General features: G+C 41.4%; 2 long non-coding RNA genes and 1 other non-coding gene across 4 annotated transcripts in view; all 3 read right to left on the minus strand.

Moving 5' to 3' along the window:
* Positions 1-6002: 6002 nt before the first annotated feature.
* Positions 6003-19881, minus strand: part of LOC142840223 (uncharacterized) — a 38254-nt gene continuing 24375 nt past the window's right edge. For both annotated transcript variants that reach the window (XR_012908915.1, XR_012908914.1), the window contains 4 exons: positions 10139-10312; positions 9381-9517; positions 8260-8341; positions 6003-6379 (listed from right to left, as the gene is read on the minus strand). This is a non-coding gene — a long non-coding RNA (uncharacterized LOC142840223). The remainder of the gene's footprint in view (positions 6380-8259; positions 8342-9380; positions 9518-10138; positions 10313-19881) is intronic.
* LOC142840234 (uncharacterized) lies at positions 14488-18396 on the minus strand. Its single transcript, XR_012908927.1, has 3 exons — positions 18341-18396; positions 15411-15448; positions 14488-14592 (listed from the first exon to the last, which is right to left on the minus strand). It is a non-coding gene; the product is annotated as an uncharacterized LOC142840234 (long non-coding RNA).
* Positions 18851-18922, minus strand: Trnaa-cgc (transfer RNA alanine (anticodon CGC)). The gene has a single exon. It is a non-coding gene; the product is annotated as a tRNA-Ala (tRNA).

The raw sequence follows: 19881 nt of genomic DNA on the forward strand, positions 1-19881 counted from the left end.
AACTTGACATCTTAGGTATAACTAATGTAAACCTGAGATTGTAGACCAATCACAGTCTAAGGCTAACAAAAAGCAGCCTCATTAGATAGAGATGGTGGGCCTCTGTGTGCAAACACACACACACACACACACACACACACACAGACACACACACACAGAGGAATGGACAGATTTTGGGTTCGTGCATATGTGCATGTGTGCCTGTGAGTGCATGTGCAATTGTGTGCATGTGTGTGTGTGTGCGCGCGCGCATACATGCATGTGGTCAGGGGACAAAAGACAGCCTCTGGTGTTGTACCTCAGGAACATCCCCCTGAAGTTTTTCTTAGACAGGGTTTCTCACTGGCCTGGAACACGCAAGGCAGGCTGGGTTGGCTGGTCAGCACACTCCAGGGATGGGCTCGCCTCCACCTTCACACACAAGCATCTCCCGACACACCTGCTACTTTTCCTGCTGTAGTTTAACTTCATTTTCTTGATGATGCTCTCTGGGGATGACACTCAGGGCCTCATGCCCACAAGGCCAGCACTTTACTGATTTAGCTGTCTCCTAAGCCCTGCTTTTACTACCCGAGCACAAGTATTTTCTCAGTTTACACTTTAAAGTACTTTCCTTCCTGGATACGAAATTTGAAACACCACAGGAAAGCACATGTAGTACCATAAGGAAATCTGTGTCTGTCGCTTGGCTGATTCCTACCCCTAAGACACAGGGCTGTCTGCAGGGAAATCTCCTGAGAGTGAGCTATCTGAGTAGAGTCCCAGCTGCCATTTTCTGTGCGCCTTGCTGTATGTGGTGGTGAAGAAGTCACTTTCCCATTTAGGCGATGGTAATCTTTAATGTGTCTGCCAGGAGCACACAGAGCTCTGCCTCGCATCCGGTGGAAGGAGGATGACTTCCCATGACAGAACTTTCCCACAGTGAATGGAACGATAATAGTCCTGCTAACTACTTTATGTGTTTAGTGCAGAGTCTCAGAGCAGCCCAGCCCAGCCTGGGACTCTTCCCCTTCCTCCCTCAGCCTTCAGAGTGCTGCTGGTCTTCCCAGCTTAGCACACTGCCCCAGCTCAAGTATTCATTTTAATGTAAACACATTCTTAATGCTACTGTTTTCTTCTCGGCCCAGTAACATTTTCATTCCATTTTCTACATGTATATTGTATTTTATCATTGATTTTCTTGCAAAAATTTATTTTATAATGATCCACATCTCTTGAAAACCCAGGTACACTAAGATTGCTATTCTAAGAAATTTCCAAGATATTTCTGGTTTTTGTTTGCTTTTCATTTTCAGTCAGGGCCTCTCTATGCTCTTCAGGCTGTTCTGGAACTTCTTAGCACAAATGATCCTGTATCCCCAGTGTTCAAATAGCTGAAAGTGCACGCATTTGCCACATAACGCTGATGACAACTGTTCTCATTACTGCCTGGCATTTGAGCATTTTTCTTTAATGTTTCACAGCAATTATTTTAATTTGTAAATGATTTTAAGGCAAAGAATGCACATAACGTACGTTATAATTATGTTGTGTGTATTTTTGTGTTATGTACTCATGAATTCCGGTGCCTACAGAGGTCAGGAGAGGTCATACCTTCCTGGAGCTGAGGTACGGTCCATCACGGATGTTGGAAATGGATGCTGGAAACAGACCTTGCGTCCTCAGCAAGAACAGAATGCACTCTTAACCACTGAACCATCTCTCCAGCAAGATTGTTAAAGTCCATTAGCCATTATAATATTCATATTTTAAATTCCACTGTGTTTTCCCCTCGGTTCAACGACCTGGAGCTGATGCTTCTTTATTTGTTTAGATTTTAGTTTTACTTTTAATTATGTCTATCTGTGTGTCTGTCTGTCTGTCTGTCTGTCTGTCTGTGGTATGCACATGATTGGCAGAGGCATTGACTCCTGATGGTCCTGGAGTTAAAGGCAGTTGTGAGCTATCTGCCATGGGTGTTGGGAGCCATACTCACATAAACAGTAATGACTCTCACGTCTCTTTCCTCCTCCCTCTACGCCTTGAGTGCTGGTATTACATGTGAGGGTGAACATGCCCAGCGGGTCAAAGAACACAGAGCAATTTACATGCTAGACAATCATTCTGCCACGTGAGCTATGTCGCCCATCCCTATACTGTGGCTTTTTAAATTCACCAATGGCTTCTTTTTATGGTATAGCATTCTCATTGAACACCTACCAGAGAAATCAAGAATATAGCTGGGAATGTCCTGCACAGCCAGGGGAGCCATAGCAGTGTTTAGGGACCACTTGTAAAAATCCCCAAATGTGCTCCCACCACATTTGTGAAGAGCTTCGAACAGGGCCGTCAGATGCTGGGCAGATCTAAGTACTGCAGCATCCTCGAGTCCAGACTCTGGCAAGGACATCATGTTCCTGAGAGCAAGTCTCCTGCCAGCAAACCTACCTTAGATGCCCAGCATCCTCAAAGGTCAACAACAAGGGACTGGAGGCTGCTGTTGTACTCTCTGTGGTTGTGTGTGCAGAACAAATGACCCAGACCCTGCAGAAGAATCACAAAACAGGAAAAAGGTTGGTCAAAGGATCAGACACATCCTTAAGATCAGTGATGAAGATATAAAAGAAAAACAAGTTGGAAATATAGCATAGTGTGTGGATATAGAAATGACGTAGAAAGAACAGGGTTCCCCATTGCACAGAGATGTGAGTGTGTGTGTCCTGATTGGGGCTGTGCCTCCCTAGGCGTATGGGGACAATGATGAAGGGATCCCAGACATATCTGAGAACTCGGATTCTGTGTTTGGATGTCTGTCCAGCAGTGGTTCTCAGCCTTCCTAATGCTGTGACGTGACTCTTAATACAGTCCCTCATGTGTGGTGATCCCAGCCAGAAAATTATTTCTGTTGCTACATCATCGCTGTAAAGTTGTTACAGGTAAGAATCACAATGAAAATAGTTTGGGGGATAGACATTTGCTAAAGGGGTCACAAGGAACAGTTTGAAAACCACTGTTCTAGAGTCAGAGCGATGTGGGACCTTCCTAGCCCCAGCAACTTAGCTTGCCTGAGCCAGGATGTCCTGGACCTATTTTCCAAACACAGACTGGGCATTTCTGTGAGGAGAAAATAGAAGGAGACCCTCTGCTCTGAGCTGTGCTTCCCACTCTGTGAAATGAGAGCATCAGAATGCTCATTGGTGAATTTTGGGGGCCTTTAATGATAATATCTGCTTTAAATACCAGTCAGAAGTCCCTGTGTATATGTCAGCCTAATGAAGTGTGCAATTGGAGGGGTGGGGTGTTTCAATACAAGCATTTGCAGTCTCTGTGTATTCCTGGCTGTCCAGGTATTACAGGCTGGCCTTGAACTCAGACAACCAAGTGCCTCCATCTCATGAGGGCTGGGATTAAATGTGTGTACCACCAGCACCTGTCAAAAATATGCATTACTAACGGCAGCCTTCTTCTGGAGAAAGAATAGAAGCAGTAGCTGCAGCACCTAGAGACTGATTTCACTGTGACTCTTCCTAAAACCTACGCATTTGCTTCATCTATAAACTTGCCAAGAGCAGTACATGCTGTAGAACAATCATTTTCAAAAATACTTTAAACATTGGGTTCACTTTTTATCAGACAAATGTTAGATTCTTATTCTTTTGGAAATTCTGCCACAGTTAGCTGTACTTAGAAAAGTTTACATCTGAAAACTATACATCAGCTGACATGTTATTAAACTGCTAAGTTTTACAATAACTAGTTTAGGTATTCAAACTATTCTGTGTCAAAAGCACGTGGAACAACTGATGTCAGTAAATTGAAGCACTGTGTCTCCATATGGTCAGACAAATCCAGAGATGTTAGAGCAACGTCTCCACAAGGAAAATGCACAGCGCATACAGGTGCTATCTGCCTTCTCCCAGACAAGGCTGCACAGGGCAGCTCTCCTGCTGATCACTGCAGCATAGCTTCATCCCTCTTTCAATCCACTTCCATCCCTCCCCTGTCGTCTGAAACATCTCCACTGTCTCCACACTCTCCCTCATCTCGCCCTCCTGAGGCCTTTCTCTGTGCAGTGCCAAGTCACCTTCCACCAAAAGGAATTAAATCATGACAATTCCATAACTCACCTTCCACACTGATCATATAATCCAAATGTCATACACAGCTGAAAACGACACACATATTCCTTTCTATCCTATCCCCAAGCAGTGTCCACGCTGTCTTCAAGGTTCTGGCAACTGGCCTTGTCCTCTGCTCTTAGATCCACTGTTCTCCATGGAAGCAAGCACACCCACAACATGGCTTGTGCATGGCATTGCTTCTTTTTGTCATTCAGGGCTCAGATCACATGCTAACTTCTGAAACCTTTGGGGGTAACATCACGTACCACAATCCCCATCACAACTATTTCCTGTCCCCATTATGATCTTTAAAGCAGAAACAATACATGAAATTGCTGTGATTACTGATTTCTTCTGCTTACTCACAGTTTACCTATCTAACACGATATACAAGGACCCCTGCTAGTCTTCTCAGTGCAGGAACCCGGTATTAAAAAAATAGGCCACTATGTGAATATCTGAATAAACATACATGAAGGAATTGATGCGTATTTGACATGCTATGTACCACACTGGTATTTACGGGAGTAGCAAGAGGACATGGTATGGAATTACGCAGCTGTGACTCCATATCCTGGAATACAGAATATCAAACCCACTGGCAGTACTTGTTAACAGGGACAGCTATCAGAAAGAAGTGGCTATGCCACACCCCATTCCCAGGGTTTGATTCAGTATCTTTTGTGGACCCAGATATCTAAAATTTTAATAAGCATGATTCAGTGTCTGTTGTGGACCCAGATTTCTACCATTTTAATAAGCACTCCCTCCAAATTTGATGCAGTAATGCATGGCCCATTTGGGGAAATGGTCTGATAGGGATGACTTCCATTTCAGTCCTGGATATTTAAAGAGACCTGTGCAGGGTTCAGTCATCTGGGGAGTCTATGACTGCCATTGTTCCATAGTGTGCTGCTCTTTGCTGCTACCTGCTCAACAGGATGTGTTCCTACAAGGCATCACAGATCAGCTGCAGGTCACACGGATGGGAAGAGAAAAGGAAATGACTCACCTGGTGAGTCCCACATGATCTTGTCACTCTTGCTCAGGTAACAAACTGACAAGACCACACCACACTTGGTTCTTCTCCAGGAGCTGGTACTTCATGGAGAGTTCACAGTTTTCTCCCCTGTTCTACTAGAAGGCAGAGTAAGGGGAGAGAAAGCTCATGGAGAGGGGAGGAAGGCAGATGAGAACGCTCATGCACTCTACTGTACTGAATATAGGGATGGAGTAGTCTGTCTGCATCCAGTCAAGTCAAAGATGTGCAGTGACATCTTCCTCTTCTTTGTTCATCTCACAGATCCTTCCTATACACACCCATGTACACATCACACACATACACACACACACACACACACAAATATTCACACACACCATTGGCACTTACGACTCTCACATACTGAAAACAAGGGCTCATGTCAGCTTCTTGTCAACCTTCTGCGTGTTCTCTCTGCCTTCCTGTTGTTCTTCTCATAGAAGAGACCTGACATTGACAGACAGAGGAGACAAAGTGTCACTGACAAATAGCATTTGGTGATTACTGTCTTCTGGGGTTGGTCAGATAATCCAGAATTTTAAGCAGATAACACATGATGAGCAGGTCCACTTGAATGTGTGTCCTCCCACGGGCACGTTATGGGATAATTTAACCATCAAAATATATAATGATCACAAAGGAATACTCCTTTAAAATACAGGTGTTTCTGAGTAGACACAAGCGCATGAGTAAATCCATTAATAAACAAAAGAAAAAAGGGAAACTTTACTCAGAGACAAGCAATGCTTGTAGACTAGTAACTGCACAGGGAAGTAGGTATCAGAGCAACCCTTAGCAGGCATCATGGTAATAATCCATATGGCAAGAACCATCCATAAAACACCCTCTCTGTACACAGTCCACAGCAACACTGCTAAAATCTGCATTTCTGATGGGAAAACAAGAGGGGAAAAACACGAGTACTAACCTTGTCCTTTTTGTGTTGGAAAAAATAATGTTAGATATTTTGAAAATAATTACCTAAGTATTCTTCATAATACAAACCTTTCTGGAGTTACACATACATACCTAACTCTTCACATGTATCCCCTTCTTTCTCTACACCCATGATCTCAGCACCTCCCTGATGGAGCTGGCTGGGAGGTGAAGGACTATCTCTATGATTCCAAAGATTCCATTTGGGCAAACATTTGACCTGTGGCTGCCTTAGAAAAATTCCCCCAAACTGGGTGTTGGGCATTTGTTTCTTTTCTCATAATTCACTTGCAACTTCAAAATACTGAAATAGAAACACAAGCAAATATATATTATCAAGGATATATTTTCATCATAGAGAAAGAAACCTGACATTTCAACCTAAAAGAGAGCTTCTGTTAAAATCTACCCACAGACAGTTGACCACAGTGAAATGTGTGGAAGCTGTAATTTAAAATGCCTGTCACTGGAGATAGCATCAGGAAATGTGAAATAATTAGGAAAACTCTGCTCGCTTCTCTGTAGTGCCTAGACATTGAATGGGACAAATTATTGCTGAGAGTAAAAATGTATAGATTCGTCGACTGTGGTGATATTTTGTTTCTTCCCTGACAATAAAGCTTGCCTGAGGATCAGTGTGTGCTGATAGTCACTAGTTAGCCATAGAGTATAGGCAGGGTTGACACTCACCTTTCTCAACACTCAGGAGGTACAGGCAAATCGATCTCTGCGAGTTCAAGGCCACCCTGGGTTACACTAGATTGATCCAGTCTAAAACAAAAAGAGTCAGGCAGTGGTAGCTCACACTTTTCGTCCCAGGGTTTGTTGAAGAGACGAATATAAGATGGGGCGAGGCTTGAGATCCAGGCATTCAGTCTGAGGTCTTGTAGAGACAGGATGCTCCATTCGGTCTGAGAATTTCATAGAGGAAAGAACTGGAAGCTGGCTGCTTTGCTGTTCTGATCTTATAGATTCAACCCTCTAATATCTGACTCCAGATTTTATTACTAAGACCAATTAGAATTCACTCTGCAATCACCTTCATGCAATGGAAGATACAGGTGTCTGTTCTCCTCATACAGTCCTATAGATCCAGTGCAATACCAACAGAACTCTAACAGACTTTTCATAAACTAATGGACTTATCCTGAAACTCACAGTGAATATAAAAAGCCCGAGCTGGAAAACACCTTCAAAAGGAACAATCTTGGAGGATGAACACATGACTTCCAGACTCCTTATAAACCTAGAGAAATGTAGACAGTGTGCCTGATTGGTAATGACAAAAAGACAGAAAAGAATATGAAGGAGACAGAAGAGTCACACATGTGTAGGGGACACCTTTAGCAAAGACGCAAAGACACTTCAGTGAAGCAGGCATATGCTCTTCATCGAGTTTTTCTGGGACTACCTGTAATGGCAGAGAGGTACAGCCCAGCATCGTGACCAGGAGCCTGAGGATCACCCCATCCCTTTGATGACCTTGATCCTGGTAAAGCTGGATCTATGATTAGGCTGCAGAAAAGAATTTCCAGAAAAGCCAGGATGAAGCAAAGGTTGTGAGCTTATTAATCCTTTGTACAGAATCTCACATAGAATAAGCATGGCTCATGCATGACGGCCTGAGTGAGGACTAGAGAGAGACATGAGATTAGGTGTCAGTACAAAGGGTGTGTGAGGAGGGCAGGAGAGTGAGAAATGTGAAGATTTTTATGGCTCTCAAAGTTACATTGTTTTAAATTTACATGTAAGAATACTTTGAGTCTTTAAATGGGTTCTGTTTTCCCATTAGGAAAAATATACAATACGTTATTAAGTAGTCAAAAATAAAAAAATAATCTTTTGAAATGTTCTTATAGCTTTTAAAATTTCTTTTAGTAAATTAAATTTAAGGTTAATATGTGATTCTACAAGTATTCTTGTCCTAAGGAAGCACAATTAATTAATTTATTTTTATTTGTTTAATGTTTTTCCACAGGGAAGTCTGTGCACCACATGAGTGAGTACCTACTGCTCACAGAGGGCACCCGAGTTGGAGATGTCTCGAATCTGGAGTTACAGACAGTGTGAACCATCGGGTAGGTGCTGGGTATCAACTCTGGATCCTCTGGAAGACATCCAGTAATATAAAAGAATGAACCCCATCTTCAGACCCTAGTGTATTTGATTTATTATTAAACTTACCTTGAGACGTCTTTAGGAATAGTTGCATCATATCTGCAGATAATTTTGGCTCTATCAGTTGGGTTGAGGCTTCTTGAATGTCCTAAAAATGTAAAAATGATCGCAGGATGAGAACCTATGTATTCCCTCTCATATCCCCTTCAATGCCCTGTTTTCTGTCTTATTTTGGGACAAGCAGACATCCCCATGCACAAATATAAATATAGACAAGTTGGTTATGTCAGGATACAAAAGTCAACCCAAAACAAACAAATGATCTACACAGGACTAGAGACATCTCTGAGGTTAAGAGTGCCATTGACTGTTGCAGAGGACCTGACTTCAGTTTTCAGCACCCGTATGGTGGCCCACAGATGCCTCAAGATCCAGGGGAGCTGAAGTCTTTTCTGGTCTCTGTGGTCATCAGCACTCAAACGTGAATACGGTACACACAGACATACAAGCAGACAATCAGTAAATAGTGAAAAGAAACCTAAAAGATAATTGATCAAGAATACAACCTAGGGCCTGGAGAGATGGCTCAGTGGTTAAGAGCGTTGCCTGCTCATCCAAAGGTCCTGATTTCAATTCCCGGCAACCACATGGTGGCTCACAACCATCTGTAAAGAGGTCTGGTGACCTCTTCTGGCCTTCAGACATACACACAGACAGAATATTGTATACATAATAAATAAATAAATATTTTTTTAAAAAAAATACAACCTAAACATGAATCCTGTAGCAGAAAACAAATGAATTACAGACAAACTTCTTAGATATAACAAACCCCCTTTCATTAAATGAACAACTGGATTGTTAAGAACTCCATAACGTGAGAAAATATCCAATCTTCCATATATATGTTAGAAACATATTTTTCTTACCTGGGAAAATGAATTTTGGAAATTATGTATCAGATGACAGTCTTCTTGTTTCGAGAATACAGAATACCTCAAAAAGAGAAACTAAGAAAATAGACAATTCAGCAAATAAAACTTGGCCAGAAGTGTGAGTAGATACCCCACTAAGAGAAACATACAGCCGCAACATCCATAACACTCGGGGAAGAGAGACAGGTGACTCTGAGGGGACTCTCGACACCCCACAAAATACTCAGAAATAAAGACTTGTCATACAAAGACCTGGCAGGTTGTGGAGGATGACTCTCCCATACCCACTGCTGGTGGCCATGGAAAACAGGACAGAGACTTGGAAAAGTATTTCTCAATTTCTTCATATGTTAATTGTCATATGGCTATCACAACCCCAAACATATAGCCTGGAGAAAGAGGGCATATTTTCTTTTAATGACTTACTTATTTCAGTTCACACCAGCTTTATATACAAGACATTGAAATTGAAAACAACCTAAACAACAGTCAACAGGTAAATGACTCATTTCCCAAAACCAGCATGGCAGCTCCCAACTGTAACTCCAGTGCCAAGGGATCCAAGGCCCTCTCTTGGCTTCCATGGGCACCAGGCATGCATGTGTTCGTCATACCTATATGTAGACAAACATATATACATACAAAATCAATATAAATTATAAAATTTTCTGTGTAGCTATACATTGCTACACCATTTAATACTAAGAATGAAGAATTATCATGGAAAACAAAATAGATAAATTTAAACATATATTCAAGATGAATGAAGGCCAGATGCTTCTAAACTCTGGTTCTATTCTAATACATTCCAGCATATATATTAATTTGTCTATAATGGCAGATTGTTGTATTTTCCTGAAGACAGGTTAGGGCAGTGATTGGAATTGAGAATCTATGTAACACAGAAATGAAACTTTATGGATTGGTAAATAATAATGAAACTTGGACCTACCTGAGTATAAGAAGATGTCTATTTTTATTATGGGGCAAAGTAGAAAAATATTAATTACGTTTAATATTTGATGACTTGGACTTCAGAGATGGCTCCATGTTTAAGAGGACTTGCTGCTCTTACAGAAGACCTGGGCTGGGTTCTCAGCACTCACTTGCTGGCCCACAATGGACTGCATATCTCTTTCTAAGGGAACAACAACCGTTTCTGTCCACAGCAGCACACCCTGATCCTGAAACCAGAGCAAAAGAAACATACACTGACCCTGAGACTAGAATCAATTCACTGGCCCTGAAACCAGAGCCCAACGTTTAAAAAAGGCCACTGAAATAAACACACTTTGCCCATGAAACCAAAGCCACAGAAACACACTCTTCCACTTACCAATTCGGCAAAACCAACTAACCAATATCTCAGCATAAACCAACCAATCCCTGCGCAGGAAAACCAGCTGATCATTGAGCACGAAACCAACCTGTACCTTTTCAGTTGGGAGCTGCTTTTCCCACTCTTGCATGGGCAGCCAACTCCTGGATTCTTCCCTCCCAGTGAATGTCTTGAATGAGGCTTGGGTAAGACCTTCTTTGCCTAAGAAGAACAGAGAAGCAATGACTTCAACTGTAGACAAGCAGAGAAGGGAGCAGAACTGGAAAAGCTTCTCCTAGCAGAGCAGAGTTGTTACTCTTCTGAGGATCTGAGCAGAGTTGTTACTCTTCTGAGGATCTGAGCAGAGCAGTAACAACCTGGCTGGGGAAACCCTCCCCTACCAGTGCAGAGCTGTTACTTTGGGGCAAACTTTCCCTGAAGCAGGGCTGTGAGCTTGTAAGATTAAGGTGACTTTGTGGTATTCCTTGGCTCCTGACTGCCAGGATCCCTTTCCATCTGAGCAGCAATGCTTACAATATACACAATTTTTAAAACATTGCAGTCTGGGTGCCGGGAAGATATCCCCAGGCTGCCTGACACCATTCTGTTCAGGCGGGTGCCACACACCCACAGGCCAGCCTGCATTGTCAAAGCCTGGGCTGGCGGGATGACATTCACAGGTCTACCCGGTACTTCAAGGGGGCCATTATGGTGAGCAAAATGTGTGGTGGAGAAATGGGAGAGAAAGAGCAGCAGAACTAGCTGTGATAAACGGTGCAATGGAGGACGTGAAGGTGGTGAGGAAGAGGCAGAGGAACAACCTAAATACCTTCAAGCTCAGGAACATGGATTCAAAACAAACTTCTTACCCAGACCCAGAAAAACAAATGTAATATGTACTCTCTCATGAGTGACTTTTAGACATAAAGCAAAGAAAAACCAGCCTACTTTCCACAACCCCAGACAACCGAGACAAGAAAGAGGATCCTAAGAGAGACATTCTGGATCTACATAGGAAGGAGAAAAAGACAAGAACTCCTGAGAAAACTGGGAGTGTGGGGGTCACAGGAGAGCAGGGAGGTAGGGAAATGGAGTTAAATGTATAGCTCATTAAAAACAATAAAAACCAAACTTCTTAGATATAACAAACCTCTTTTTATAAGTTGAGAAGCTTGTTGTTAAGACGTCCATCAAGTGTCAGCTGTATGCTCTTCCAAGTAATGGTTGATAAATGAAGACAATGCCCTGATGGGGAAATACAAGTTTGAAAACCATGCACCAGATTAAGGAATCCTTGTACCTAGCAGACAGAACATCTCACAGACATCATTAAGGTAAGTGCTACCTATGGGTTTTCATGTAATAGAATAGAGATGATTCTAAGTGACCAAGAGTATTGATTTCATTATAAATGTGAATGTATTTGAATTCATCAAGCAAAGAAAAATACTCTTCAGGTTGCCTGTTAAGATAAAATCTTCAACTATTGACTTTTAAGCACATACCCCTTAAATGTTACACTGAACACTTAGAAATGAACAAAAAATAGTAGCCAATTACAAATAAAAGGTAACCTGAGATAAAAATTCTGATCTTTGAGAAATGCTTAAAGGAATATGCAATTAAGAGATATTTTTGAAACCCACAATAATTCTATGGGCTCAACTTTAGTGGCAAAATGTTACTTTTTCAAGAAATATACCAATAATGTGGCATTTTTTTTTTGAGGAATGTGATGCCTAATCTTGGTTGTCAATATCACTACATCTGAAATCAACTAAAACTCAAGTATCTGGGCCCTCCTGTGAGAGATTTTCTTGATTGGATCATTTGAGGTGAGAATATTCACCCTAATCTGGGCATCATCTCTGTTGGAAGACCACATCAAAGGACGTGGAAGAGGAAAGCTTTTGCTTTTGCTTGCTCTCATTCTTATCAGCAACGTCATCTACCCTGCTTCTGAGGCATCCCTTTGCTGAGTTAGAACCTACATTTTTGGGACTCCAATAGTGACTGAAGACCAGTAGCCGGTCCCTAAGAATCCTCTAGATCTCCAGTGCCAAACTGGGACTGCTGAGACATCCAGTCTTGTTGACTGAACAACTACCATTTATGGCTTTTCTGCCAGACAGGGCCATTGTTGGAATAGCTGGACCACAGTCTACCAATTATATTCCTTTAGATCAGTGGTTCTCAATCTTTGAGTTTGACCCCTTTCACAGGGATCAGATAAGACCATAAGTAAACATAGATATTTACATTGTGGTCCATAAAAATAGCCAAATTACAGTTATGAGTAGCAATTAAATAACTTTGTAGTCATAGGTCACCACAATATGACAAACCGCATTAAAAGGTCACAGCAACGGGAAGACTGAGAACCACTGCTTTAGTGAGATCTGAGTAATGCAATGGATAAGGAAAAGCTCAGGAACAATAGTAGATTGGAACACACTGTTTTCGATGCAAGAATAATCATATGGGAAATAATACATTGAAAAGATTTATGAAAGCTATTTTTCCTGTAGCTCTATGAACTTCTGAAACTTGATGGAAGACAACCTACCCACTCTCCAGATGAATATGGAACATTTGCCAACACTAACTCCACATGAGACTGTTAAATTTGTACACAAATACATGTATGGATTAAAATGTTGCAATTTGCAGGTAGTTCAATTGGTAAAAGAAAGGTACATATACTTATGCCTGCCTGCTGAGTTCAATTCCCAAGACCCATGAGGTGGAAGGAGAGAAGCAATCATCACAAACTGGTTTTGGGAGGCACATATGTATCTAGGCACTGATGCACTGAAAGGCCTCTTTCACAGCAATAGAAACCCTGGCTAAGCAGAAAAGAGAAAAATATTCCAAGAATGGTAACCTCTATGCATCCATAAATGTAAGAGAAGAGCCAAGTTTTCCAGAAGGTCTGTAAAACAAAGCAGACTCAGTAAGGATAAAAGACCCAAGTTTTCTCTCAGATATCGAATCTAGAGTTGAATTCGTTTGTGAGTGTGGCTGTGTGTGGTCATGCTTGCAGGTCATAAAACTAGAATAAAAGAGAATAAAAATAGACCATGAGGAGATGAACAGGAGCTTAAAAGAGGATGGAAAAGAGAGGGCAGTGAAATATGTGGGCCATGAAAACAGAAGATGCAACAACTTGTAGAAGAAAGCACAAAGGAACAAATCTATTTCTAAAACAATGTTGATTAAACCAGGAAGCGTATGAACCCAAGATACATGAAATGATTGACATAGTCAAACTTCAGAAAAGAAAAACAAAGAAAAAACCTTGAGATCACGTTGAAGGAATTCTGTTTCTGGTAGACAAAAAGAGAGCCACGTAATTATAATGAGGCATGACTCCAATGGATAAAGCACACTATTTATCATAGTGCTGAATAAAAGCAATTATCAAACCTGAATCTCTATGTCTACATAAATTATTCTGCTGGATTATCTTGGGGATAAAAAACCATCATCAAAAGTAAACGTAATTGTTTATCAATATGAGACATGCTGCTAAAAAGGGTTAAAGGAAGTTTCTAAAACAAACAAATCTTAGAGGAAACAGAAATATCTGGAAGAAAGAAGAAGAATATCAATGCAGAATATGATTAAATATATATACGTTTCCTTTTCCTTTTAATATCTCTCAGTTCTGTGTGATGTTTGAAGCAAAAATTATAAGTGATATGATGTGATGTGGCCCTCTATAGATGTAGAGTAAATGTATTGCAGATTCTGTTCTTACAATGGGTGATTGTGAAGGAACTATAATTGCAGTAACATCTAATAGGGTTAGACTCGTAGGCAATCACGATATTTGAGTTCCACTCTCTAGCACTTATCAGGGACATCTGGGATAGCTGCTGTAACATACTTACTCCAAATGCTTTGGTCCTTCCATCCAGATGAGATGAGAAGGCATTTATGCACACGGGATCATGTTTAACGTCAGGATTGCTAATGAACAGAAGATGAAGTATTTATCATATTGAATGGATAGGAATGGGGGAAGGGATCTAACTCACACTTTTGTCCCAACGTTCCGTTCTGTCTGGCGGACATCACAGCAAACTGGGTTCTTCCCCATGAACTCCTGCTTCTGGGTTGCAGAGATTACCCTTTATGTTTACACTAGAAGGTAGAATAAGGGAAAAGAAAACTCATGAAATAGAGGAAACCAGGATGAGGAAGCACATAAATCCCAGGGGATGCAATGATGGTGCCTTGTCTGTGCAGACGACATCACTAGAAGGTACACAATGATGTTTTTCCTCCTCCCAGGTCATCTCACCACCCTGGGCACACACAGTGATAACTGTGACTGCAGACACATACTGGGAATGTGAGCTTGTGCATTTCCCATTCCTGTGGCAAGAACTCCCCCTCTCTGTGTGCACTCAGACCCCTACTTTCATGCCACAGACTACCATGGGCAGCACAAAGGGGGCAAGGGAAATCTGCAAACCACATAAATACACAGGTTTTGTTTTCTCTCAATTCAGGCCCTGAAAATTATTCTTTGAGATGGGCCTCATTACTTCCTTTCCACACAGGGGCTCAGATAGTACAATGCTTAGACCCAGGAAATTCTCCAGAGGCACCAGATGAACATTGATGCCATCTTAAATGGATTCCTCTGGCCAATATTGGGACAAATGGAGCATGGAAATAGAGAACGGCAATAGAGAGGAAAACAGTTTGGGAAAATGGGTGTTGAGCCATACTGATATAAGTCAGCACATGAGTAAAGAACTATGGAGATATGTAAGCAGTATACTACACACCAGGTCATCATTGAAGAGGACCAGGAGAATTATAACACATAACCTATCACAGCAGTAAGTGATTAACTAACTTTCACACATATATATCCAGGGACATATTTGCACAAGCATGAGCATATACATAACACACACTAACAAATGTCAATGTAAACACACAGCTCTCACCTCGAAGGAAGAAGAGAGTTCATTCTGGAGTCAAATATCTGTGAGTAAACAGGAGTGAGACAGGTTTATGTTAGTACAAATTGCATGTTACAATGTGGAAACAGATTCATGAAGTTTCTATAATAACAGAATGAAGAAACTATAGACTCTCTTTAGTACATTGGTGATAATATTAAGTAGACTATTATGGTAAAGCAGAGAAACCTCAGCTACAGGCACTAGCTGCTATGTGATGACACACAGTCCTTTGACTGGTAGAAACTTAAAGCTTTCTTAAGGAGACATATTCTGATATTTTCAATTTGAGGTCCAACGTCATCTGTTACTGACAAGGTGTTAGGTAAGTCCAACACAGGGGGCCCAATGAGTGGCTACTCATGGGCTCAAGAGAACACGAAGGAAATTGCAATTAGGCCCTGGGACTGCGACTTCCACCATCTCCATATCACTGCAGGTCTAAGAGTCAATCAACCAGTCTTTGCACACCAGCCTCTGCCAAGGAATTCCTGTACACACACACACACACACCTCTCATTCTCACTCTCCTAGCTCCCTGGTGTTTACTGAGAGCTCAAGGGGTACAACCACGTTACAACAGATTCCTCTCTGACCACACATGGGATGGTGAGAGCTACTAACATGTGGTTTGAATGAGATTCCTGTGACGATGGTCATGGACTTGTCTCTTGGACATTTCTCTGATTTGTTTTAGACTGACGATAATAACCTGTCAATGCCGATAAGAAAATAGGGACAAACTGCTTTACACATCAAATAAAGTTTTCATCATGAAATAATCCATGCTTGCAAAAAAAATATCTCTGTAAGTTTCATTGACACTTGTTTCCTGACAGTTTACAGAAGATTTAATAATTTGTTCACAGAAAAAACAATACGTAGGAATTGTGTTTAAAAAATAATACCAGTTATAGATGAATCAAAATTACAAATATTTGTGCATAATCCTGACACATAGATCCATAGTGCTGATAGGCTGAGAGATTTCCAAACATTGCTGAATTGGAGACAACCTGTCTTAATGAAGGACAACTATGTTCACGACTGAAACAATTCATTATTAGTAAGATGTCTGTTGATTTAAAACTGAGCTACAAAATCGATGCACTAACAATAAAATAACACTTATTCTTTTTAAAAATTAAATGAATAACGCTAAACATTGTAGACTAAATACATAGCTTGTGGAAAAACCTTAGAACAGACAAATGTTAGAGAACAGCATTGCCTGATAGGAGACCTCTGTTTGAACCTACATTTATTGGACCAGCATGCTATTGAATCAAAGTTGGCAAGAAAAAGTCCAAAACCAACAGTCCACGCTCACATCCACACATTTACAGACCACTGCCTATATCGAGTCAACATTTTTCCTGTATCTGATGCTGGCATCAAGCTTGTGTGTAGTGCATGTAGTGTGTGCTGAGAAGAACTGACCATACTCCTGCTGCAGCCTCCCAGGAACTGGGATTACTGGAATATATACCATGACTGGATTATTGGAGAACTGATTTTTCACAAATAAACAAGGCAATTTGATACAGAAAGATGGCCTTTCAGGAAGCAATGCTGAGGCAAGTATATATACAAACCCACAAATATAAACTAGGACCTACATCATATCATATGTGAAGACCATTCAAAATAGATTACAGATGTAAAAATATAAAAATCAGCCTATAAATGACAAACAGGACACAAGAAGAAAATCCCTGTCACTGGGTGCCAGGCAAAGATTTCGCAGACAAGACACCGAATAAAAACCGTAATTGAAGAACTAGAGAAGGTGGGATTTTACAGTTTAAAATCTCCTGCTCTTCCAAAGACATGAATGAGAATTGAGATGAAAAGTCTGAGGCTAGGAGAAAAGTTAGAAATACATACATATGATAAAACATTTCTATGAAACATACACAAAACCTCAAATGTCAGTCAGAAAGTAGTCATTGAGACCCGTGAAATAATTCGGGTGTCCTTTTCAAGGGGGCATTGATAGGATCGCCTCCTTTATAGAGATTCATTAGAGACATTAAGGCCATACGCAGCGTCGCAGGGATTCTGAGGAGAGATCAGGGCCACCTGGCAGGGCAGGCCCACGGAAATCGAAATTAAAATGCCAGACTGGTGCCAAGCACAAAGTGTCCCGCACCTGCAACCCCTTCACGAGGCAGCCAAGGCAGGAGAATCACTGAGAGTTCTGAGCCAGGGTAGGACACAGTGAAATGCTGTCTCAAATCCAAACAAAACCGCAGATTACTAAAAAGAAAATCCTTAACCAAGTGCGTATTTTAGCAATCATCTGAGACATGTAGGGTAGTTATGGATTAGTATTTAGGCTTTCCCTCTTAAATCTCACCGATCCTATGGGTGAGCAATCTCATGGCCTTTTCACAGACAAGGACCTGTGCAGACGGGGCCGGGGAAGAAGAGGGTAGTGGAGAGGAAGGTGCTCGCTGGTCATCCAGTGGTAAATAAGGCTGGGAATAAATTGCTGAATATTAACTCATTCGAATAATATTAAAACTGTTCAAATAGAAAACAATTGCTTTCTTTTCTGTTTGCCCAGAGATCTGACTGACTGCAACTTGGAAAGAAGACGGCCCTGCTTTCTCCCTTCCCTCTTAAATCTCACCGATCCTATGGGCGAACAATCTCATGCACAAGTAGGAAGTCGGGATCACAGAGTGCTCATTTGGTCTCATCTCCCTCCTGCTCACTCTCCCACAACTCCCCTCCTGGACAATGGCTCCAGCACAGCCTGGCACACAACTGCACAGGAGGAGGCACAATGGTCCCAAGTCTCTCTCCTTCCGGAGATACACAGGCTGCAAACCCCGAGGTACGAGTGGTCCTACTTGGGTCTGGAATCCCTTCATCTGCCTCCCAAATTTCAGGAAGAATCTGGTGCTCACCTCCGTGAATCCATAAGCTCAACTCAGTCCAAACACCAGGAACTGAATGCTGCTTTCAGGACATTGTCGGTCGCCATTTGAAAATGGTCGCCATAATGACCCCGGTTTCTATGACAACCACAATGCTGCCTCCCCCTTAGTAACCAGGAATGGCTCCACCCAGCCCTCCCTTTCTTCCTCTCAGAGCAAGAAGTCTTCACCCTTGTTTTCACCCAAGAAAGCATACCCATCATCTGAGAAACTGTCCCTCTACGAAGCAGAGCTTTCCTTTGTTGTTCGATCTGTGAACAAAACATCCCTGGAAGCATGCCCACGTTCTACTCACCAGACCATGGCGGTGTCTATGGAAATGTCGTCACAAAAATGAACATTGCTCTCACGGTGACAAATGGGCAATTTCATCCAATAATTAGCTATGCATATATGACCTCATCACGGGAATTTTAAGTCTGGGAAACCTTGCATAGAAACATCCTGAAAAAAGAAAATCCAAGGTTAAAAGTATTGTTTTGGAGATTCCGGGGCTCGAACCCGGGGCCTCATATATGCGAAACATGTGCTCTACCTCTGAGCTACATCCCCACACCTGTTAGCAGCTTCATCAAAGGCTATGTCAATTCAGTGAGACCGAGACAACATTCAGAGTCTCTGCAAGGGTCTGCATCCGGTCCTTTAAGCATATTGGATTCCAGGTTGAGTTAAGTGCTTTGATATTATTCTGGGGACATTTGTTGCATGAGAAAACAATCTATTTTCAATCAAAGGAAAAATAATAACAATAAAAATAATAACAACAACAATAATAACAACAAACCTTATTCTCTTTGAAGCAAGGTAAGCTAACAATGAATGATACTTTGAATTACTCAGTCCCATCAATTTGACTTCAACTTTACTTTGCAGGTGGTTCAACATGCCAGTATCATGCGGAATAAATAATTATATGTTGCTGATATGCGGTCATATCTGAGAGTATGAGTAGCTTCCTTAATCCTTCTCTAGCATACCTCCTTTCTCTTTTAAAACACGCCTTAGTTTCCGGGCTTGAAAGGCAGTTTTTATAATCTTGGTCAGGATGGTCATTTTGTTTCTTAATTTTGCCAATACTGTCCATCACTCCATTTATGGCAATAACTAAATGTGCGGTAGCTATTGGTTCATAAAACCCTAAGGTTCTGTCACTTTCTGCATGTTTATGTATCTCACTGCACACTTTGTAAGTTTCAAAAATGAGAGGTTTTCTGAAATATGTCCTCCTTTTCACACATCATCTAGTATATATCTCAATATACAAAATCATTAAATAAATATTGTATGTATGTTCAGATGAGTGAAAAATGTGAGTATATTTTACAAGAAAACAAACTATCTTTTTCATTTACATACCAATCCAAGTTTCTATTCCCTCTCCTCTGCCCATTCCCTCCACTTACCCTCCCCCCCACCTTCATCCACTCCTCAGAGAGGGTAAGGCACATTGCCCAGAGGAAGGAGCAAGGCCCTCCCCACTATATCCAGGCTGAGCAAGGTATCCATCCAAA

Source organism: Microtus pennsylvanicus, chromosome X (assembly GCF_037038515.1).
Source record: "Microtus pennsylvanicus isolate mMicPen1 chromosome X, mMicPen1.hap1, whole genome shotgun sequence".
NCBI classification, from domain to species: Eukaryota; Metazoa; Chordata; class Mammalia; order Rodentia; family Cricetidae; genus Microtus; species Microtus pennsylvanicus.